Source organism: Zootoca vivipara, chromosome 2 (assembly GCF_963506605.1).
Source record: "Zootoca vivipara chromosome 2, rZooViv1.1, whole genome shotgun sequence".
NCBI classification, from domain to species: domain Eukaryota; kingdom Metazoa; phylum Chordata; class Lepidosauria; order Squamata; family Lacertidae; genus Zootoca; species Zootoca vivipara.
In genome coordinates this window covers 61,021,839-61,046,404 of record NC_083277.1, presented here as the reverse complement: position 1 = coordinate 61,046,404, position 24,566 = coordinate 61,021,839, and positions in this window count along the sequence as shown.

Below are 24,566 nucleotides of genomic sequence, written 5' to 3'. Positions count from 1 at the left end.
CCTCAGCTTCAGGATCTGTCCTTCTAGTGAGCACTCAGGGCTGATTTCCTTCAGAATGGATAGGTTTGATCTTCTTGCAGTCCATGGGACTCTCAGGGGTCTCCTCCAGCACCACAATTCAAAAGCATCAATTCTTTGGCGATCAGCCTTCTTTATGGTCCAGCTCTCACTTCCATACATCACTACTGGGAAAACCATAGCTTTAACTATACATACCTTTGTTGACAAGGTAATGTCTCTGCTTTTTGAGATGCTGTCTAGGTTTATCATCACTTTTCTCCCAGGAAGCAGGCGTCTTTTAATTTCATGACTGCTGTCACCATCTGCCGTGATCATGGAGCCCAAGAAGGTAAAATCTGTCACTGCTTCCAATTCTTCCCCTTATGTTTGCCAGGAGGTGATGGGAGCAGTGGCCCTGATTTTAGTTTTTTTTGATGTTGAGCTTCAGACCATATTTTGCGCTCTCCTCTTTCACCCTCATTAAGAGGTTCTATAATTCCTCCTCACTTTCTGCCATCAAAGTTGTGTTCTTTGCATATCTGAGGTTGTCAATATTTCTTCCGGCAATCTTAATACTGGCTTGGGATTCATCCAGTCCAGCCTTTCGCATGATGTATTCTGCATATAAGTTGAATAAGCAGGGAACTCTCTGCAAGTTTACCCCTTGCAGAGTTACAATTCCCATCAACCTTTTGCAAACTACAGTGCCCATAATTCTTTGAGGTGTGTGTGTGGGGGGGATGTGCTTTAAAGGTACAGTTGTGTACACAGTCCTTATGCACGAGTTGTCCTGTACTCAGGAGCAAGGAACAATTTACAATTTACATAATGTCACCCAATGGTTAAGTTATTTTAGGTTCCCCAAAGCACGGAGTCTGAGCTGAGCACCTTGTCTCCTCTAGGCACAAATGTAATGGATTGTGTTAGTAGATACAGTTTATTATAGTCCGCAGTTGTAAGATGCCTTTCTGGTTACCAAAACAAAGGCAAATACCTTAAGGCATAATTGAGACAACCAGGTAGTCTATTATTATTCTTATCAGAGCTGAGCCAAATAGTCCCTGGAGAGGTCAAGTCAAAGGAGTGCAAAGCTCTTTCTCAGGGGGTGAGCTTCACATATGTTCCTATTGCTGCATTCCAGCATGCAGTTAGGCTGTCTGCCTCCCAATGACTTGAAGAGGATTTAGGCAGTGTAACTATATGCAGGATTGCAGCTGTGTTGCTATCGACCAAACAACACTCAGCCAATCTTAGTGCCAATCTACACATGCTGCAGATTTATGGCAACAGAGTTTTTCCTGGGACGTGCCACGATAGATTGCAGGTTTAAGTTTAAATGCTTCTCCACCCAGAAAGAGACCCTGCACATAGAAAATAGCGCCTCAGGGAAAAGGTACAGTCCAGAAAACATTGCGTGTATGGTTGGTTGTCTGTAACAGCTGCAGTGAGAAACACCACCAGAGCTGGCAGGTCTGGCCCAAGACATTTGACTGCCTCAGGCACACCCACCCCATCCCAGGTCAAAGGGCACAGTACCCAAGGCTGTCTAAGCTATTCTGGCACCTGAGACAGAAAATCTCACAAGCGCTTCTTTTTAGGAGTAGAAATACAATAAAAGTTAGTTAACTAGCTATTTGCCCTTTCAGGACACTCAAAATCACTTGCCTAAGGCAGCTGCCTCACTCTGTCTAAGGATAGAGCTGGCCTTGGATTTGATGCCATGTCATATGCATGGCACTGTAGTTGTGTAGTTGTGCCTCATTTTAGGGACTTTGTGGCTGGGGCCATGACTTGTTAAAAAAGGTAATGGGCTTACCTGAAGTTTTCAAAGAAGCTGTTTTCTCTTCCTGCCAAACTGGCAGAGTCTCAAACCTCCATAATGAAATTCGAATATGAATATAAAAAAAATCCTGCACTCAGCCCTAGTCAGTGCCACGTCCCCATTAAAACTTAATGTGTGATTATGTTGGCCAGTGTCATGAATCCAGGACTGGAGAGTGTCACAGCGCTTGAAAGGAGTTATTTACTTACATGAGTCAGAGCGTTTCAGGACAACCTCCTGGGTTCAATCACATCAAACAATTTTTCTATAGTCTTGAAAGCTGATCCATCTATAGCAGCAAGGGATATCCTTTCCGAATGGAATTCCTTCCATTTAGGTTTTCCCAAGGAGAGGGGGAACATGTCGAATTTTTGTTTTATTTATCCAAAGTCTTAAAGCAAGTGTTCTCAAAGTGTGAGGTGGAACTCTCCAGGGTGGTGTGGGCTGTTGTCAGGGGGAGAGATCAGATGTTTCCTGACATCTCCCAGTGTATCTTTATGGAACCAAAAGTCTGTCTGAGACCTAGTTCAGACATTTAGACTTGTGGTTATGTCCTTTGTGGGGTAAGAGTTGGCGGCCAGACCTCAGCAGCACATCCATTCGTTCCTTTGACTTCATCAAAATAGATCCCAGAGCCATTTACGAAGCAGTAAATAAGTGAATCAGAATGCCATCAGAATGATATGTATCACAAAACATAGCGTAAACATATATTAAGACATGGCTTTTACAAGGTCCAACTGTTCATCATAACAGTAACAGTACACATTGAAGAAAGTAATCAGTTTCCACCTGAGGCCTGGGTGAATGGATATGACTTAACTAGGCATGGAAGCTGAGTGTTGGGGTCAAATAAGCCTTCAAGGAGTAAAGTTTCACAGTCAGTGAACCAATATAGAGACGGCCCCATATTGTGTCACCATACAGCAAGTTACACTCACTGGTGGGACATGTGAATGATGTCTTGTGTCAATCAGGTGCAATCTTGTGCATGGGGGGGGGCAGCATTTCATTTCCCTATTCATTTCCATTTAAAAAGTTTTATTTGCTTACGTAGTTTCCCATTAGTCATAACTGATTTAATTTTTCATTTGCGTTTTTCATTCATTACCATTTTTTAGTTGATTTCAGAAGTTGCTCCTTGCATCTTTCCCCAACCAGATGGCATGAAATTCACAGGTGTTCTACTATCTCACGCCAAGACATCTGACCTGCCAATGTATAGAGAGATTGGACAAAGGGTTCCCATTTTAGAGGATCATATGGTTCTTATTAAGGATGCGGGTGCTGCTGTGGGTTAAACCACAGAGCCTACGGCTTGCCGAACAGAAGGTCGGCCTGTGACGGGCTGAGCTCCTGTTGCTTGGTCCCAGCTCCTGCCAACCTAGCAGTTCAAAAGCACGCCAAAGTGCAAGTAGATAAACAGGTACCACTCCGGAGGGAAGGTAAATGGTGTTTCCATCCACTGCTCTGGTTCGCCAGAAGCGGCTTAGTCATGCTGGCCACATAACCCGGAAGCTGTACATTGGGTCCCTCGGCTAATAAAGCGAGATGAGCGTCGCAACCCCAGAGTCGTCCGCGTCCAATGGTCAGGGGTCCCTTTACCTTTACCTTTATGGTTCTTATTGTTTTAAATGGGAGACCTAACCAGTCTTCTGTTGCCTGTAACATAGGTGGTTTTCATCCAAATGGCATGAAATGTGCAAGCGTTCCACTGTCACCTGGGACATCAAATTTCACTGCATGCACAATTCATCCAGTCTGTGTGATTCTTCCCCCAGGAATGGATTGCTGGCAAATTGCATGCAGTTTTGTTCAAGCTAGCAAAATGCATCATTTGCATGGTGCCAGGTGCCAGTATCCCTGAAGGCTAGCCCTAGTTCCCAGCACATGTACATGAGAACTGGGCCCAAGTGCAAAGCAACCCCATTATTTCCTATTTAATGCACTATAGTTGTCCCACCTTCCAATACATGGTGCACCTCAGTCTGTGAAGCAACTTTCCTTTTTGTTTTGATGAAAGAATATTTCCAGGAAAACAATATTTCCAAGGGTACCAAAAGCAAAACAAACAAAGAAACACCACCTTTCGAGTTTGTAATTTCTAAGACACAAGCCTCAATTCTGGACAGTTGGGCTGGAAAATATTATTATTCCAGCCAGAAATACACGCAGCAGTCTTGTAAATTAGTTCGAACATAGTTGGAAGTCCTGAATCCATGGGTGTAGACAGGGGGGGCAGGAGGGGGCAGCTGCCCCCCCCTAGAAGCAAAAAATTATTGTATTTTACAGACTATAACCAATACTTTGCACCTCCAAAAACTGAAGTGGAAAGGGCTTTGCTTTAGCAAGAGCAGCTCTCCACTTGCTTGGGGCGGGAACACAGCTGTAACAAAAACACATCAAATAAATAAAGCAAAGTGGCTACCAGTACTTAAGCAGTTAAGACAATGGAGCAGAATATCCCTTCAGGCAAGGTCCACCCTATTCACCCTATTGTTATTCAGTGGGAGTTGTTAATGGGCATTCAGGGATCGCATTAACAGTTCTATTGGCGATTTAATGAGGGTGCAGAGGATTCAATTTGACTAAGGTGGCCCTGCAAGGCTAAAAGGAAGTGAATAAGAAGGGGGGGGGCTGTAGCTTTGATAGACACAGTGATGTTTATAAAAAGCATTGGTGTTCCAGTCTGCCCCTCCTCCTGCATCTGTATACTGTAAATCAGGGGTGGCCACCTCCCAAGAGACTCTGATCTACTCACAGAGTTAAAAACTGGGAGTGATCTACCCCCTTTTGGGGGGTTCAGGTCAAAGCTGTTGAGTTTTTTTAAGGAAGGGAAGCCCTGTTTGGGGGGGTTTAGGTCAAACTTGTTGAGCTTCTTTTAGGAGGGAGGGAGGCCCATTTTTGTTTAGGGCTTCAGGTCATAGTTCAGCTTTTTTTAGGGAGGAGGAAAAATTTGGGTGAGCTTTTTTAGGGGTGCCAGTGATCTAGCAGTGATCTACCACAGACATCCAGTGATCTACTGGTAGATCACAATCTACCTGTTGGACGTGCCTGCTGTAAATCAAGCAGAGAGAAAGCTGCTTACAAGGCTCCTGTACAGGTGTACCGGTATCTTCCTCTTGCTGCAGAGTTCTAGCATCACAGCGTCACCCAGAGGCACCCACAAATGTGAGTTATCCCTCTCTCTATTTCTTCCTTCCTTTCCTCCCTCTTCCATCCTCAATAAAATACTGGGGGGGGGGCAGATAAGCCCCACATAGAAAGCCCATCAACATGGGGGGGGGATGACTCTTTAAAATACAGTATTTACCAGTAATTTCTTTTGGGGGGGGGGAGGCACCTAGGCCTCTAGGAGTTGGCTGCTATGCCTAGGAGTAGGACAATTCAAGAAAGCAGAATGATGCATATGCTATGGCAATATATCAATAGAATCATAGAATTGTAGTCGGAAGGGACCACAAGGGTCATCTAGTCCAACCCCCTGCAATGCAGGAATTTTTTCCTAAGGTGGGGCTTGAACCCACAACATGGTTGAAATATTATGCTGATATGCAGCAACGCCTCGGAGCCGTCGTGACTGCGGCCGTGCCTTGCCTTGCCCTCGCCCACCCTGTCACCCCCTCTTGCCTGCCCGACCCTCCCGTCCTCTCCAGCCAAGCAGGGTAGCCGCCGCCGTTGCCAGCCCCAGAAGCACAAGGTGGCCGCTGCTGCCGCTGCTGCCACCACGATGTCGTCAGGCCAGCTGGCCCTGTAGCCCCGCCCACGTTCCCACTTTGTGGCCCCGCCCCTGAATGATCATGGCTTGCCCCCCCCCTAGTTTTGATCCTGGCTACGCCCTTGCCTGAATCCAGCCATAGGCTGTACCTATACTTTTTGTTCCTGAGGCTCTGATGTTTGGGGCAAAGAAAGATTCACAGCATAGAATCATAGAATTGTAGAGTTGGAAGGGACGCCAAGGGTCATCTAGTTCAACCCCCTTCAATGCAGGACTCTCAACTAGATCATGCATGACAGATGGCCACCCATCCTCCAAGGAAGAACCTCCAAGGAAGGAGAGTCCACCAGAATGAAGAATGCTGACTTACAGGACACCCCTGCCCTGGTGAGTCATCAAATGACATTTCAATGAAAACAAAGACTTAGCCTTGCCAAGACATTTTGCCTTCTTTTAGCTTCATCTGTTCTAAATTTGGGGAATGTTGTTACTAACTGTTTTTAGGCTAAAGGAGTCAGGGCTGGTTCAAGACATTTTGGCACATGAGGCAAACCACAAAATGGTGCCCCCACCCCTGGCTAGTGAAAAAGGAGTGAGTGAAGATTTACTGTACATTGGGAACAAGGTAGGGGAATCAAATCAACCTTACCCAATGGTTGAAGTGGGAATCAAAGGCCATGGCGGGTGGGGGGTTAAAAGGGGCCCGCTCTGAACCATACTAGGCTGGAGCAGAGCCCTGGAGACCCCAGAGAGTAGCCCTGGCCATTTCTTCCCTAAGGATGTCAGTAATTCGGCCGTCCCGGGGGCCAGCTGTTGGACTTGTCCCACAGGCCAAATATGCGATTGCTCCCACAAACGTGATGAACAACACACAAGTCAGCAAATAAGGCTAAACTGCTTTATTTACATATAAACAAACTGGGAGCTCTACATCATGGCTCCCTCTCTCTGGCATAACAGCCAATAAAGAGAAAGAACAAAGGAACAACAGTCCCACGTAAACATCCTGTCTACGTCACTTCCACTCTGTGGGAATGAAAACACATACAGTCATATGATACACAATAACCCTATGACTGCAGACGGGGAATGAATCCTAACAGGGAGGAGTGTCTCCTATTTGCTGAGAGGCAGATGTAGAAGCAGCATGGGGGGGGGGCTTCCAAGGGGATGGCAGATCCTGCTTTCAAGGAGTGCACTGCAGTCATAGCTGCTACTGCAGCAGCAACACCAGTGGGTGATGGATTGTTTGAAGGCCAGATCTGCTGCCCCTGTGGATCCTGCCACCCAAGGTGGTCATCTCACCTTGCCTCATGTGTGGGCCTGCCCTGAGAGGACCATTACCAGGTTATGATGGCTCAAATCCTCTCGTTGCCTATGGAAAATACCTAATTTGGCCCCACCCACTTACTAAAAAATATAACCATTTTTAAAAATTGAGACTTTGCTGCCTTTTGGTGGCACCTTCAAGTCTGCCAGGTCACCTCAGCATGCCTAATGGTAGGGTCCCTTCTGCAAGATCAAACACAACTAACAAAACTTGCAGCTTGCTTCTTGCTTCTTGTTATGTGATGCTTGCTATGTGATCAGCTCACACATTCAGCTGCAAAGGACCTAAGAGCCAAGTTAGATGTGATGGGGGAGATCCATGAAGAAGAACACACACATTTTCAAAGTTTGAAGCAGCTGTGGGTGCCTTGATTTTGATCAGGCCCACAATGTTGGGGGAAGGGGAGTTTAACTCTTCCACCATGTCACATGTTCCTGATTTAAACTGTTCCACCTACTGCTCTTTGGCCTGTGAGGAAAAGTGCACAATGAACATATAGAACATATAGAAAAATCCTTTGTGTTTTCTCCTGTGCTACAACTTTGGAAGCATTTAAAGCGGCCAGATGTATCAGACCAAAGGCCCATCTACACCAGCTTCCTGTCTCCAGCAGTGGACAGCCAATGGCTTGTAGAAACTCACAAATGGGGCATGAAGGGCTTTTGATGTAGCAGCCTCATCAGGACAGTGGAGTCGCTAAGCTGGTTGGAGGGTGCCTTGTACGCCTCATTCTGGGAACTCCTGAAGCAAGGCTGGTGCCAAACATATTGCTCTGAGGTCCAGCGCCGAGGGCCTTCTGGCGGTTCCCTCGCTATGAGAAGCCAAGTTACAGGGAACCAGGCAGAGGGCCTTCTCGGTAGTGGCACCCGCCCTGTGGAACGCCCTCCCACCAGAGGTCAAAGAGAACAACAATCACCAGACCTTTAGAAGGCATCTTAAGGCAGACCTGTTTAGGGAAGCTTTTAATGTTTGATGGATTTCTGTATTTTAATATTTTGTTGGAAGCCGCCCAGAGTGGCTGGGGGAACCCGGCCAGATGGGCGGGGTATTATTATTATTATTATTATTATTATTATTATTATTATTATTTGGACTACATCAGCGAGGCCGAGAGGCAGGGCTTTTTGCTTGAGCAGCCCAGGACCTCCATGCACACTGCCCAGGCTTGCACCTCAGGGAGGTAGCTTCGATGCTTGACTTCACCCCAGAGGCGCACTCCATTGTCACTCGAGACAGACAGATGCTAACAAAAACAACAATTCTCATCAACATGTTGAATGAAGCCATGCATGAGAACTATACTTGTGGTGGGATTTAGGTAACTTCTCAAACGTGTGCAGCAAATGCTTCTCTGCAAAAAAACAAAGTTTCAGAATAAAGGTTACAGAGCGGCTGTTTTCAGACCCTACACCTTTTTTTGTTCGGCAGTGTTTCTTTGCTTCTTTTAGGGCTTCATTCATATATAATTCCAGAAAGTTCCTTTTCTGGGGGTGCTAGCCAGTGACCTGCGCATGGTATCATTGGAAGAGACAGCATGTATTACTTTGTTTATAAGAACATATTTCCGGTGATTGATGTTGGAGCTGCGGAAGTATGTTTGCAAGTGAGACTTTAAAACATGAATCAAACAATGTTTGGAATACGTATGCTTCTCTGTCAAACATTTCCCTTAGTCTGGAGTCTGCCGCTAGCCTGCTTCTCCAGAGGTATGAAGGCCTGCAGTGGAGTCTGGATCAAAAGCGATTCTTCTATTGGACAGTCATCTGTCCTATATGACTATCTTCAGGGAAAGATGAGCTGGTGTGCGCTGTGTAAATGTGTATATATATGTACAGGATTTGCAAGATAGTTACTTCCTTAGACTCCAGTGTATACAAAGATGATACATCGCTCCAAGATGCTGCATCATATTTAAAAAGTTTGGGATCAATAGTAATACTCTATGTGACTTTAGAAAAAGAGGTGTTCATTTTTAACACTACTTTCTAATCCTGTAACCCTATGTATACTTGGGAGTAAACCCTGTTTAATCCAGGGAGGGTTTCCCCCCAAGCAACTGTGCATTGGCTTGGGCTGTAAGCTACATGGAATGGAAAAGGTTCTAGAGTTAATTGATTTATAAAGCAAGGACTATAAAAATAAAATCTGGATAAGGAAGAAGAACCAGGTCCAGATACTGGCTCAGCCATGATAGTTGTTAGATGGTAATGTAAATTGGTGTTGCAAACTGTAGAAGAGTAGAATTGTAAAGTGTGAGTTGACTCAGAGGTTCCTGGTTCAAATGTCACATCTTTGGGACTCTACCCCAAATCCACATTATGGGGATGATGGTAACAATAACAGCCTGCTTTACACAGTCGTTGTAAGACAGGCATGGAAAACTTGTTTGTATGTCAAGTGTACACAGCATACATTTAAAGCACATAGTTTGCCCCCCCCAAAAAAAATCCTTACAGTTTACCCCTCACAGAGCTACAATTCCCAGCACCATGGGCGTAGGCAAGGGGGGGCAGGAGGGGGCAGCTGCCCCCCCTAGAAGCAAAAAATTAATGTATTTTACAGACCATAACCAGCACTTTTCCCCTCCAAAAACTGAAGTGGAAAGGGCTTTGCTTTAGCAAGAGCAGCTAAGTCTCCGCTTGCTGGGGGGGGGGACACAGCTGTAACAAAAACACATCAAATAAATAAAGCAAAGTGGCTACCAGTAGTTAAGCAGTTAAGACAATGGAGCATATATCCCCAGGCAAGATTCGATAGCTGACCATTTCACCCTATTGTTCTTAAGTGGGAGTTGTTAATGAGCATTCAGGAGCGTTAAGAGTTCTATTGGCGATTTAATGAGGGTGCAGACTCAGAGGATTCAATTTGACTAAGGTGGCTCTGCAAGGCTAAAAGGAAGTGAATAAGAAAGGGGGGGCTGTAGCTTTGACAGACACAGTGATGTTTATAAAAAGCAGTGGTGTTCCAGTCTGCCCCTCCTCCTGCATCTGTATGCTGTAAATCAGGGGTGGCCACCTCCCAAGAGACTCTGATCTACTCACAGAGTTTAAAACTGGGGGTGATCTACCCCCTTTTGGGGGATTCAGGTCATTCAGTTTTTTTAAGGAAGGGAAGCCCTGTTTTGGGGGGTTTAGGTCAAACTTGTTGAGCTTCTTTTAGGAGGGAGGGAGGCCCATTTTTGTTTAGGGCTTCAGGTCATAGTTCAACTTTTTTTAGGGAGGAAGAAAATTTTGGGTGAGCTTTTTTTAGGGGTGCCAGTGACCTACCAGTGATCTACCACAGACATCCAGTGATCTACTGGTAGATCACAATCTACCTGTTGGACGTGCCTGCTGTAAATCAAGGAGAGAGAAAGCTGCTTACAAGGCTCCTGTACATGCAGAGTTCCAGCATCACAGCGTCATCCAGAGACACCCACAAATATGAGTTATCCCTCTCTCTATTTCTTCCTTCCTTCCCTCCCTCTTCCATCCTTAATAAAATAGGGGGGCAGATAAGCCCCACATAGAAAGCCCATCAACATGGGGGGGATGACTCTTTCAAATATGGTATTTACCAGTAATTTGGGGGGGGGAGAGGCACCTAGGCCTCTAGGAGTTGGCTGCTATGCCTAGGAGTAGGACAATTCAAGAAAGCAGAATGATGCATATGCTATGGTAATATATCAATAGAATCATAGAATTGTAGTCGGAAGGGACCACAAGGGTCATCTAGTCCAACCCCCTGCAATGCAGGAATTTTTTCCTAAGGTGGGGCTTGAACCATGGTTGAAATATTATGCTGATATGCAGCAACGCCTCGGAGCCGTCGTGGCTGCGGTCATGCCTTGCCTCGTCCTCGCCCGCCCTGCCACCCCCTCTCACCTGCCCGACCCTCCCGTCCTCTTGCTGCAGAGTTCCAGCATCACAGCGTCATCCAGAGACACCCACAAATATGAGTTATCTCTCTATTTCTTCCATCCTTCCTTCCCTCCCTCTTCCATCCTTAATAAAATACGGGGGGGGCAGATAAGCCCCACATAGAAAGCCCATCAACATGGGGGGATGACTCTTTCAAATATGTTATTTACCAGTAATTTGGGGGGGGGAGAGGCACCTAGGCCTCTAGGAGTTGGCTGCTATGCCTAGGAGTAGGACAATTCAAGAAAGCAGAATGATGCATATGCTATGGTAATATATCAATAGAATCATAGAATTGTAGTCGGAAGGGACCACAAGGGTCATCTAGTCCAACCCCCTGCAATGCAGGAATTTTTTCCTAAGGTGGGGCTTGAACCATGGTTGAAATATGCTGATATGCAGCAACGCCTCGGAGCCGTCGTGGCTGCGGCCATGCCTTGCCTCGCCCTCGCCCGCCCTGCCACCCCCTCTCACCTGCCCGACCCTCCCGTCCTCTCCAGCCAAGCAGGGTAGCCGCCAACGCTGCCAGCCCCAGAAGCACAAGGTGGCCGCTGCCTCCGCCACTGCCACGATGTCAGCAGGCCCGCTGGCCTGTAGCCCCGCCCACATTCCCACTTCATGGCCCCTCCCCTCCTGTGCCTTGGCCCCGCCCCTGAACGACCATGGCTTGCCCCCCCCTAGTTTTGATCCTGGCTACGCCCCTGCCCAGCACCATTAACAAACTACGGCTCCCAGGATTCTTTGGTGAAAGTCATGTGCTTTAGCTTTAAATGTATGTTATGTATTCAGCCAAGGAGTGCATTCCTTCAGGAGATATGTCTCAGGGGCCACATTTTGGGAGTGGCCAAGGCTGATATAATGTCTGTTGAGCTGAACATTGTATGAATGTTTCCTGCTGCTGCTGCTGCTGTGACCAGTCATCACCACTGCCATTCAGCTGTAAGTATTCTTTCTTTATCTATGATTTGGCGTCCTGTTGAAAAGAAAGGGGAAATATGGGATAACTATTTACATTATGAAGGACATCCTTATAAAAATACATTGGGTGTGCCAGTGCACATACAACAGATTTTGAGGTAAGGAGTTGCAGCGGAATTGAGGGCAATAGTTTGAGGGCCTGTCTTTGTATCTTTATATGCAGTGAGGGAGGGAAAAGAGCTGATTCTGTGCAAGGCTGCAGTCTTAAATCAATGTGACAGAGCAAGCTGCCTTATAATAACTCAGTCTATTTATTCGTCTAACCCAGGGGTGGGAACTTTAGGCCCCGGGACCAAATATGGCTTTCCAGGCATCTTCATCTGGCCCTTGGCACTCTTCCACTGCCACACGTCATCCTTTCCCCAGGCCACACGCTAACTGATCCTGCTTTTCACTCCATGTGTTTTTGCCTGGCTGGACTTTGCCCTTGAACTGATAATGTTTCTTCCTTGTCTGGAAGAAGGACAGAAAGAGGTGTGTCAGTGTGTAGACATTAGCCTACCATATAAACATAACCTGTCACATTCATTGTGCCGCACGCTTCTGCATCTGGTCCCGCCCCTTCCCTGGCATGTGGCCCTTAGAAGGTTGCTCAGGAGAGAATGTGGCCCTCAGGCTGAATAAAGGTTCCTCACCCTTAATCTAATCCAATAAGGTCTACTCTGGTGGAAAGCAGCTTGTCACGGTCACATCGTCTCTTAACTTGATGGTTTTAAAGGGAGGTGCTAGAAATGTCATCTTGGACTTCCTGCATATGCTGTACCCCTGAGCTGCAGTTCTTTCTGTAAAGTGCTGGAATGTAAACCAGAGTTTAGCTGGTTTACAATGGAGAAAATAGAATAAGTGAAACGCTCGACTCATAGAAAACAAATCAGAAACAAACCAACAGATAAATGCTTAGATAAAATACTGAGCTCATCGTAAATAATAAAGGGGATAATCTAATAGCAGCACACACCCGGGGGGAAATTTGGCCAGGCCTTCTAGAATACCTGTTAAGGACATAACTTTTCAGTTGTGGCTCTACATCTTTTCAGTGCCAGATAAAAAGATTCTCTAGACCTGGCATCCCCAAACTTCGGCCCTCCAGATGTTTTGGACTACAATTCCCATCTTCCCCTTACCACTGGTTCTGTTAGCTAGACTTTTGAATTCAGTTTTGCTATTGTAGGGTTTGCCAGTTTGCAATAAATTTGGGGGTTTCTTGACCCAGAACTTTATAAATATCTGCAGCTATTTTCCCCGTACAGAACTCTCTGCTTTGAGCCTTATCTGTCCCCCCGTAATAGTGGTTCTGATCAAGTCTGATCTGATCTAGAATTGCTCCTAGGTTGCGTCGCTGCCTATAATCTGGAGGGGAAAACAAAACACCTATTCCAAACCGAGAAGCCTATTCTCAGTTAATGGCATGCTTAAAGAGCAAGCCATCTGGGTTGCTTTAACTCTGCTCATTCAAGAATCTTGTTACATTGTGAGAGGTACAGACACATGCACACGCACACACTCTCTCTGTATCGATTTGGCAAAGTTATGTCCTTAACAGGTGACTTTTCATTACTTTTTAGCATGACCAAGATTTATTCACTTCACAGGTATTTTAAAAAGGCACTTGCCTTATAACCAGTCTTTCCGTACTTAGGAGAGATTAGGGGATCATATTTCATGGCCTCTCCTGGATCCCACTTCTAAAGCCCTAATGAACTATGGTTGAGTGAGCACAGTAATCCAGTATTTGCAGGAGCTTGTTAAAGTCACTGATTCCATTATAATAACCAGCTACATATGATCAGATTACTTACTGAAATAACGGCTCAAGGTAAGATGTTAGGGCCTGAACTGGCTGTCACACCAGTGAATGGAAGCTTTCCTGTTTGCTTCAATGAGGTCCGTGCTCCCTTTAAAAACAGATGATATGATGAACAAGGACTACAACCCAAGCCAAGAAGCTTTACGCTTTCCTTTCATTTGCTTTTCTTGGCTGTGTTGCCAGGTGTTTGAACAATGGCATTGGAACAGGCATGGATTCTGGGCTAAGGTTAGCATTTTATGCTACCCTGTCCCTGCTCCTCATTAGGGAATCATTCATGATCTGAACGTGAGTTCTATGACTAGATTTACCGCTGGTTCTGTTGTTAATTTATAGGTTCCATTCTACTAGGCAAAATGTTACACGCACAGGGACTGATACTCTGTCTGTTTAACTGTATCGTTTAATCGTCTTCGGTGGTACTTGACTGCTTGGATGACAGCTTTGGGCTCTGTTGTTGGAGGAAAAGCAAAAAAATCAAGCATTGGTAAATAACTAAACTGCCTTATTTGGATACATGTTTTACTGAATCGTTTAATGGTCTTTATTGGTATCTTACTTTAAAAAAAACAACAACATTGGATAGCTGCTTTGCGCTCTGTTGTTTGAGGAAAAGCATGGGTAAATAACTAAACTGTACTTTTTGGGTACTATACTGTACAGCAAGTAGCATGAAATAGCTGACAAATCTATCTCTAGCCTGAAAACATCAATTAAAGGAAGCCAGCAGCAGAACAGATGTTCAAGGAAAAAGCATAGCAGCATAGAATGGAAACGTTATTTATTTATCCGATTCAGTTTAGTGGGGCGCGCGAATTGAGGTATCCTCTGTTTCTTTTCCTTTTCCTTTTCGTAAGTACTCTTTATTAAATGTTTTCTTACACAATCTTATACACCTATGCTTTGTTGTTATTTCAAAATTACAGAATTAAACAATCATATATTTGTTGTTTTTCCAAAGTTCTTGCTTCTTGTTTCCTTCTTCATAACTTATTTATGTTAACTCCAATATAAATATATATACATAAATCATGATATACAACATATAACCATAACATATACAACATATAACCATAATCATGCCTGATTAAATCAATAATATTGACTTCCCGTCATCTCTCGAAGTGCATCTCATCAGTATTACAAATGTACCTTCATTCCTCATCATATTCTTATTATCTCTTTTGTACATCATAAAGCCAATCATACCACCATTTCTTATAAATCTTACTTTTTTGTTATAAGCCAATCATTCCAAGGCTGCCATGAAGAGTACACCGTTATTATCATTTTCTTGCAAATATTTTCTGAACTTTTCCCATTTTTCCACAAACGACTGTTTAGAGTTTTCCCTTAAATTATCTGTTAATTGAGCCATTTCCGCATACTCTAACAATTTGATTTGCCACTCTCTGACTGTGGGGATTTTATCCCCTTTCCAGTTAGCAGCTATCAGCAAACGGGCTGCTGCTGTTGCATACAGAAATATCTCTCTATGATTTACAGGTATGTCTTTACTCAGAATTCCAAGGAGGAATGCCTCTGGTTTTTTTAAAAAAGTTACTTTGATGAACTTTTTCATTTCCTCGTATATTCTGTTCCAAAATTCTTTTATTTTTTGGCAGCCCCACCACATATGTAGCATGTCTCCTCTTGACCCCCCACACCTCCAACATAAGTCTGCTATACTTTTGTCCATTTTGGAAAGTTTGGATGGTGTGAGGTACCAGTGGTACATCATTTTGAACATGTTCTCTTTCATTGTATATGACACAGTAAACTTCATGTTACTTTTCCACAGGGTCTCCCAAGTTATCCTCTGTTTCAGCTCAAATTAACAATGGACTTGTTTGTTGATTATGCTAAAATACGCTGCTGCTACTATTACTGTTACTTCCACTACTACTACAACTAATAATGTGTAACTAATACATGATCATTTGTTCTTCATTTATTTGTTCTTCATTTATTAGTTATACCCAGGTGATACAGGTATACACCTGGGACCCAGGTGGCGCTGTGGTTAAACCACTGAGCCTAGGGATTGCTGATCAGAAGGTCGGCGGTTCGAATCCCTGTGACGGGGTGAGCTCCCGTTGCTTGGTCCCAGCTCCTGCCAACCTAGCAGTTCGAAAGCACCTCAAAGTGCAAGTAGATAAATAGGAACCGCTACAGCGGGAAGGTAAACGGTGTTTCCATGTGTTGCTCTGGTTTGCCAGAAGCGGCTTTGTCATGCTGGCCACATGACCTGGAAGCTATACGCCGGCTCCCTCGGCCAATAATGTGAGATGAGCACGCAACCCCAGAGTCGGTCACAACTGGACCTAATGGTCAGGGGTCCCTTTACCTTTAATACATGATCATTTGTTCTTCATTTATTAGTTATACCCCATTTCCCCTCAAATATGGAAAACAAAAACAGACATTTGTGTGTGTGAAATACAAAAACAAAATACACACAAAATCTATACTGTAAAACCACCAATAGTCATCATACTTTATGAAGCATTTCCAGTATATCGGAAGCCCAAAGGGAAGTTAATGAAGAAGAAGAAAAAAACATGTACAACTGTTATCTTTTCAATTCCCACACAGATAGGATCATATTTATTTATAGTACCCCATTCCATCTCATTTGGTATTGAGAAACAGCTGATAGTAGTTTTTTTTCCTATGCTGCCTTTATCATCCCTGGACACATACACAAAATAGTTACGGTGTCTAAGAAATCTTCAGAAAAAGACAGTCCCTTTGAGAGAGAGAAATGTGTTTGTAAGATTTTGACTCTTCTGATCTGGACAATAACAGGCTCTGTTGAAGAGCTGTAGAATAATTCCCCAAAGGTACCACCCAAGACTGGAGTATTATACTTCAGTACTGTAATTAGGGATCTGCTACTGATAAGGCTGCTGACCTAAGCCATGTTCTGCTATGGCCAGTGAACTGAATGTGCTTTACCTTCTGCTGCTAATAGGATCTCCCTGTTATACTGAAATGGAAAGAGACGTAAACAAATGAAAGCGTCTCACTGTGATGGTTTCAGATCTTTAATCTATGGGAATTGGAGATGATAGGGATGGCAGATTGTCCGTATACTGATTTGGGATCGTTGTTGACATTTATGCAGACAAGATTGTAAAACGGCAACGTTTGAAAAGGCAAAAGTCTTTAAAAATAGCTCGGAGCCAGAACAGGCATTGGATGAATAGAGCGTTTGTCTTGGATGCTACTGGTTGTGTGAAAGATGACAGCAACCAGCCAGCCCACTCCTACTGTAGGGTTTCCCCACCCCCCACCCCTTACTATACTATCCATCCCAATTCTTTACACACAGTGGTACTTCTGGTTAAGAACTTAATTCGTTCTGGAGCTCTGTTCTTAACCTGAAACTGTTCTTGACCTGCGACACTACTTTAGGTAATGGGGGCTCTTGCTGCCGCTGCACCACCTGGGCACAATTTCTGTTCTCATCCTGAAGCAAAGTTCTTAACCTGAGGTACTATTTCTGGGTTGGTGGAGTCTGTAACCTGAAGTGTTTGTAACCTGAAGCGTTTGTAACCCGAGGTACCACTGTATTTACTTGGAATTAAGTCCCGCTGAATTCCATGGAACTTGCAAGAAAGTGCGCATTGGTGCAGCCTTATTTAAATGTGAACTCTTCAGCACATGCTAGTTTTGGGGTAAATGTGATCAGTCCATTAAAAAACCCCGAGGTTTTCCTGTATACCTCTGAGATTAATTTCCCCCTCCTCCATCTCTCTTCCTATGCTTGTTTTGCCACCCAGGACATCCACATGCTAACTATCCACTTCATTAGTAGTAGACAGTTTTTCCTTTTCGTGCAGAACTCAAGCCCTTTTCTCTATTCAGAAAAAAAACCCTCAGAAAAAAAGATGCCTCACATATGGAATGTGGCTTCAATTGCCAAAGAATGATCTATATGAGTTGTACAATCACCTAAAACAGATAAGGAGAAGCTACCACATGACTCTTGCAATTATTTGAGTTTATTGCACAACCCATTCAAAGAAAAGGACAGGATTCTTGATCTTTGCCTCTAACTTTTGTTTATGCATCTATTTGGGTTTAAAGCATTTCTCTGTTATCTACTTCCACCTTTATGCTGTAGCAAAAGAATCAATCACCCCTTTGGTGATTGTGAAGCCTAAGATTACGTAGCTATATGTAGAGAATCTAGTCTAGACCTGTAGTATGCTTCACCCTGTAGTAGAAGTCTGATGCTGCTGAGCCTTGGGGCCCAGGGCAAACCATGCAGATCATAGACCAGGTTTCGAACAATAGGTGCAGGAATGTCACCTGCAAAAAAAGTGCCTGCCTTTGCCCAAGGCAATTCCTGGTTATGCATTCCGTTACTAGATAGGAGCATAATATTTGGAGATACCCCAAGACTTCCTAAAGGTACTTTCTCTCCACCCATCCAGCCTTCTAGAGTTTGACATGGGCTCCATGCAGATCAAGCCAACCAGCAGATCCACACCACAACAATTCGATGTGCAAGACGCACACACCATTCCTCTTGTGGGAGATGTGAATGATGTGCTTTGCTGTCCTTCTCGTCACTTCAGAATAACAATGGTGAAAGATGCAGATGCATCAATGCAAAGCAGCACATCTAACATGACATGGTGGTTGCTGAACAGGAATCAGGGAGGCATGGGTTCAAATCCTTGCACAGCCTTGGTGCTGTCTGTTCAGTTCTGTGGCAGCATGTGATCCATATGTTGTTGTTGTTGTTTAGTCATTTAGTTGTGTCCGACTCTTCGTGACCCCATAGACCATAGCACGCCAGGCACTCCTGTCTTCCACTGCCTCCCGCAGTTTGGTCAAACTCATGTTTGTAGCTTCGAGAACACTGTCCAACCATCTCATCCTCTGTCGTCCCCTTCTCCTTGTGCCCTCAATCTTTCCCAACATCAGGGTCTTTTCCAAGGATTCTTCTCTTCTCATGAGGTGGCCAAAGTATTGGAGCCTCAGCTTCACGATCTGTCCTTCCAGTGAGCGCTCGGGGCTGATTTCCTTCAGAATGGATGGGTTTGGTCTTCTTGCAGTCCATGGGACTCTCAAGAGTCTCCTCCAGCACCATAATTCAAAAGCATCAATTCTTCGGCGATCAGCCTTCTTTATGGTCCAGCTCTCACTTCCATACATCACTACTGGGAAAACCATAGCTTTAACTATATGGACCTATGCCTGATATAGTACATTGATATAGTACAAAGGCAGCTGCCTGTGATATTTTCCCTGTAGTTAACTAGAGTCAACTAATGTCTTATGTAGGCTGAAGAGTCCTGGGATGCGGTCGGTTCTGCTTCCCTGGATAAATAGTCTGGTTTCTTCTGATTTTGAAGTCTATGCCTTCTGCAACACTGGGGAGACAGAGGTCCTTCAGGGGGTCTCGTCCTCTAAGTCCAAATGTTGTGTTCTCTGGCTAGGAGGGCCTGGTGGTTCTCCCCCATGAAGATGTAGCCTGAACTTCCCTCTCACCCTCTCACCTGCTGTGCATTCCAAGGTCTCTGAGTTATGGATCAGGACAACCTTTGGTGAGTATCTCACAGGAGAAACCCATTCATGCAGCTAACTTGAGCTACTTTGAGGAAGGGTGGGGAAAGCATGATAAAAAAAAGTTATGATAAATTATATAATGATGTTATACTCGCAAAGAAACAATTATTTAAAAAATGGAAAATTAAATTGAACACACACTTTGCTTCTCTCTGAATTACTCCATACCGTAGTAAGCATAGCTGCCAAGTTATCCCTTATTTTAAGGGATTTTCCCTTATGCTGAATAGGCTTCCTCGTGAGAAAAGGGAAAACTTGGCAGCTATGACTAGTAGTAAGTTGCTTTGAATAACAGCCTGATGAAATTGTAGAGTTGGAAGGGATCCCAAAGGTCATCACCCTACAAGGCAGGAATCTTATTGCCCAACATGGGGCTTGAACCCACAACCCTGAGATTAAGAGTCTCATGCTCTAACGACTGAGCTATCCTGCAGGTTAAGATTGCCACTTCCAACTTACAAAGGCATGTAAAGTGTCAATGCTTCATGCAAAGTGTCATAGATTCAACCCACAATAGTCACAATGACATTGGGGGGGGGAAATTCCTTGACAGTTCATGAGTTATTCTCAGCCACAGATGCCCCACCTTCAGTGGATTGTTGCAGCTGGAGCTCTGAGCCACTGCACTAACATTCACAACCTACTCCCAGAGACAAACTACCATATTTTTCATTCCATAAGACACACTTTTTTCCTCCTAAAAAGTAAGAGGACTAAACCCTACCAAAGGTTGTCAGGACTGACTTCCAGCACAACCCTATGCATGTTTATTCAGCAGCAAGTCCCACTGAATTCAAAGGGGCTTACTCTGAGGTAAGTGAACAGATGATTGCAGCCCTAATCCTGGACTCACTTTAGCTAAACTAATATGACTGGATTCTAAGCTAAACCACACTTCCCTGCAAAGTACTGTGATTCTTTAGTAGCTTATCATGTTATTTTTTAGAATGGGCATTACCCAATTCAGTTCAGTTCCATTTATTCTGTTGATTTATCACTTCATACAGAAAGAGTTCTGAAGTGATTGACAGAGAGCAATATACAGAATACACATTAAACGGAAACACACGAAGTGTTCATCCACCCAAATCACCCAATGTCGTAAAATAGCCATGCCACCGACATAAATGAACACCCAAAGCAACCAACCAAAAGCCAGACTATTAGTGCTGTCCAAATGCCTGGGAGAATAACCAAAATTAGTAACCATTAAGACCTATTATTTCAATGGGAGATATAATCACAAACATATTAAAAACAAGGTCATTTTGATACTGATTCTTCTTCTTTGCATGTCAAATGTACTGGTATGTTAAATGTGGAAACAACATTCCAATCAGAAAAATAAAGGTGAAGCTTATATATAAAGATTCAGTGTAGGAGTGCAATTACTTTCTAACATCATCGATGTGTTTGTGTGTGTGTGTGTGTGTGTGTGTGTTTAAATGCTATTAAGTGGTTTATGAATGACAAGTTTCAACACTTACAAAACGCTGTGCTTGAAGATTTTATTGTTTTATTTTATTTTCATGAAATTTATACACCGTTTGATTGTTTAAAAAAACTCCGCAAAGTACTTTACAAGAAGAATAAAGCAATAAAGCTTTCAGTAAAAACAACAATTTAAAGAATTCAAAAAATTAAAATTAAAAGCCAGAAAGTAAAAACAGATTAAAACACACATCAACATTACAGATATCTGTGTAGGTTTGTTGATTTTCGGAGTGTTTATTCTCCATACAATATAATACATTCTCAACTCCCCGCTTCTATTTTACTAGAAACAACCATATTTAAAAGGGATCCATTCTACTTTTTCCATTCAACACCTCCCAGAACCAGCCCACGAGGCTTGTGATTGTAAGATATCCTCTCTGACAATAAGATGAGCTTAGGGTAGAGGGAATCCCCTCCCAAACCCTTATCTGGGCTTGTACACTTAATCGTTCTTTTAAGAGGCACCTACTTAATTACCCAACCTTTCCAGTTGCATGGTTTGGAGAGGGGTTTTTTTTTAGAAAGCAATTCTTAGTGTGATCATTATCAAATTCTCCTCACTCGTCTCCCCCCTTTCTTAATCACCAGCCTGGTGCCAGGGCCTACTTCGCTTGCCTGCCAAGGGATCTGGCAGGAGCCAACCACCGGACTGTTTTGGTCGGCGTTCCCCATTCCACAGCCTCCCCCTGTCTCTTCCACTTCAGAGCTCCACCACTGAGAAAAAACAGATACCCCCACTCCACCGCCGGCCCTACGCTGCAAAGCGAACCGCTGTCAAAGTGACACACATTGACTTCCATGCTGCAATCCTGGCTGAGAGAAAAAGAGATGTATTGGGAGGTGGGGGTGGGGGAGGAGGAGAGCACATTAAAATAATAAGTTGTTGCAGCACCGCTGAAGCATCGCTGGAAACCAGATTTCCAGGTGGAGGACACTGGAGGATTCTAATAGGTCAACTGTTGAGCTTTATAGAGATTAAAAAACAACAACAACCCGCAACATTCAATTGCCAAGGTGATGCATAGAAACACCTAGACCAATGGAGGCAATGAAGGGGCTGCCATGAGGGTAGGGAGGTGCGAAAGCAGGGTGTCCCATGAAAGGGACCGGACATAGTAGGAGGTAGTGTGTTAGCTGTTTCTAACTGTCTCTGAGTTAACAAGCTGCAAGTGAAGGGACTTCTGTCTGGCTAGCTCTTCAAGACCTGCATGGTGATCTCACATTACAGTAAAGGCAGAGTTGGCTTCCTTGATTTCAGTGGAATGCTCCTGGTTTTTATAACTACAGAAGCCACCACCAAAAATTTTCACAAAGCATTTGGAACACATTTTAGCATGCTATTGAAAACCAAAAAGGCTGATCTTTCTTTAAGCAAAAAGAAAAGGGGGGGATCTAAGCTACAAAGTTAGCAAATAGTTTTATGAAGATTTCCCGATGCAATTTCACCTTGCATAAAAAAAACCCACAAGAGTCCTTTATTTTTACAAAAGAATATTGTTTGACAGTGTCAGAAGGAAAGCCCATAGTCTCTATTATTTTACAGGGATTAGCAATTCTTGGGTCCAGGGCTCAAAGAACTTTTGAATGACCACGTGTATCTGCTTACCAATAAAAATTGCTCAGTTGCTATATAAGTACAGTACCCTCTTCTCATATCAGCATAGGAATTGCAGTTTACCTCACAGAGCTACAGTTTTGCAGCACCTTTAACAGACTACAGTTCCCAGGATTCTTTGGGCAAAGTCATGTTTTTTTAAACACATGGTGCATATGCGGCCCATGTCTTAAGATCTTCTGCTGAAGCCCTACTCTAGCAGCAGTGCATTATACCATCACAAGGGAACAATGGGCCTGTTGTTGTTCAACATCTTTATAAACAACTTGGATGAAGGAATTGAGGGGACGCTCATCAAACTTGCAGATAACACCAAACTAGGAGGGGCAGCTAATGCCACAGAAGACAGATTTGGGATTCAAAATGACCGTAACACATTGGAGAACTGGGCCCAAACCAGCAAAATGAATTTCAATTGGGGCAAAGGAAGAACCAGCTGCACAAATATAAAATGGGGAGACATCTGGCTTACTAGCAGTACATGTGAAAATGATCTGGGGTCTTAGTGGACCACAAGCTTAACATGAGTCAATAGTGTGATGCAGCAGCAAAAAACAGAATGCATCAACAGAAGTATAGTGTCCAGATCAAGGGAAGTAATAGAGGGTGGTGCTGTGGGTTAAACCACTGAGCCTAAGGCTTGCCGATCAGATGTTCGGCGGTTCGAATCCCCACGACAGGGTGAGCTCCCATTGCTCGGTCCCAGCTCCTGCCAACCTAGCAGGTCGAAAGCATGTCAAAGTGCAAGTAGATAAATAGGTACCAATCTGGTGGGAAGGTAAACACCGTTTCCATGCGCTGCTCCAGTTTGCCAGAAGCGGCTTTGTCATGCTGGCCACATGACCTAGAAGGTGTACGCCGGCTCCCTCGGCCAGTAAAGTGAGATGAGCGCCGCAACCCCAAAGTTGTCCGCAACTGGACCTAATGGTCAGGGGTCCCTTTACCTTTACCTTTTATTCTGCCTTAGTCAGATCACACTTGGAATACTGTGTCCAGTTCTGGGTGCCACAATTTAAGAAGGATATTAACAAGCTGGAACGTGTGCAAATGAGGGCAACCAAGATGATCAAGGCCAGAATCCAAGCCTTATGAGAAGCGCTTGAAGGAGCTGGGTATGTTTAGCCTGGAAAAGAGGAGACTGAGATGAGTTATGATAGCCATCTTCACATATCTACACATGTGAACTTAGTCAAAAGGCTGAGAAGCGATTCAAATATTGAAAGGGCTGTCACATGGAAGATGCAGCAAGCTTGTTTTCTCCTCCAGAGAAAATGATTCTATGATTCCCAAGAAATGCTAGTGAGATGTGTTAGTAGTCCCCGTTGGTTTCAGTAGAGCCAGTGTACTGGAAGAAGCAAAGATCACCAGTGTTGAAGCAATGATTCTTCAACATCAACTTCGTTGGTCTGGTCATGTTGTGCGGATGCCTAATGATCATCTTCCAAAGCAACTACTCTATTCCGAACTTAAAAATGGAAAGCGTAATGCTGGTGGTCAACAAAATAGGTTTAAAGACTGTCTCAAGGCAAATCTTTAAAAATGTAGTATAAACACTGACAACTGGGAAACAGTGGTCCTGCGAGCGCTCCAGTTGGAGAACAGCCTTTACCAAAGGTGTCATGGGCTTTGAAGAAACTCGATCTCAGGACATAAGGGAGAAATGTGCGAAGAGGAAGGCACGCTTGGCAAATCCACACCGTGATCAACTCCCGCCTGCAAACCAATGTCCCCACTGTGGAAGGACGTGTGGATCCAGAATTGGCCTCCACAGTCACTTACGGACCCATCGTTAAAATCGTGTTTATGGAAGACAATCTTACCTGGCTACGAGTGATCACCAAAGAAGAAGACAGTAGAGCCAGCCAAGCCCCTGAAACCAGGAATTAAAAACACTTCATTTTAACTACAGCAGGTTTGGAAGTGAACCTATAATAGGTTTAGAAGACGTGTTCAAAAATGCCTACTTCATTTTAACTTCTAAGAACTATTTCTGCCTGCAGATAATTCCATGTTGTGTACAGTTATCAACACCCCCCCCCACTTCTTGGAATCAATATACCCATTTATCGGCTATCTCATTCCCATTTTTCTCCACTGCAGTGTTTTAACAAAAGCTTGTACATCTGTAATGCAATATGCAGGGCACATACCTGAATGTCCTTTCACAAAGGTGTTAAAATTGTAGGCCACAAGGAATGTGACCATCCAGCATCCATGTGCATGTTTTTGTTACCTCTCATACAATGGGAGCGATTTCAGCCTTACTTTTGGCTAATGTCTTTTCACCGCTTATTATATAAATAATATAAATAACTCG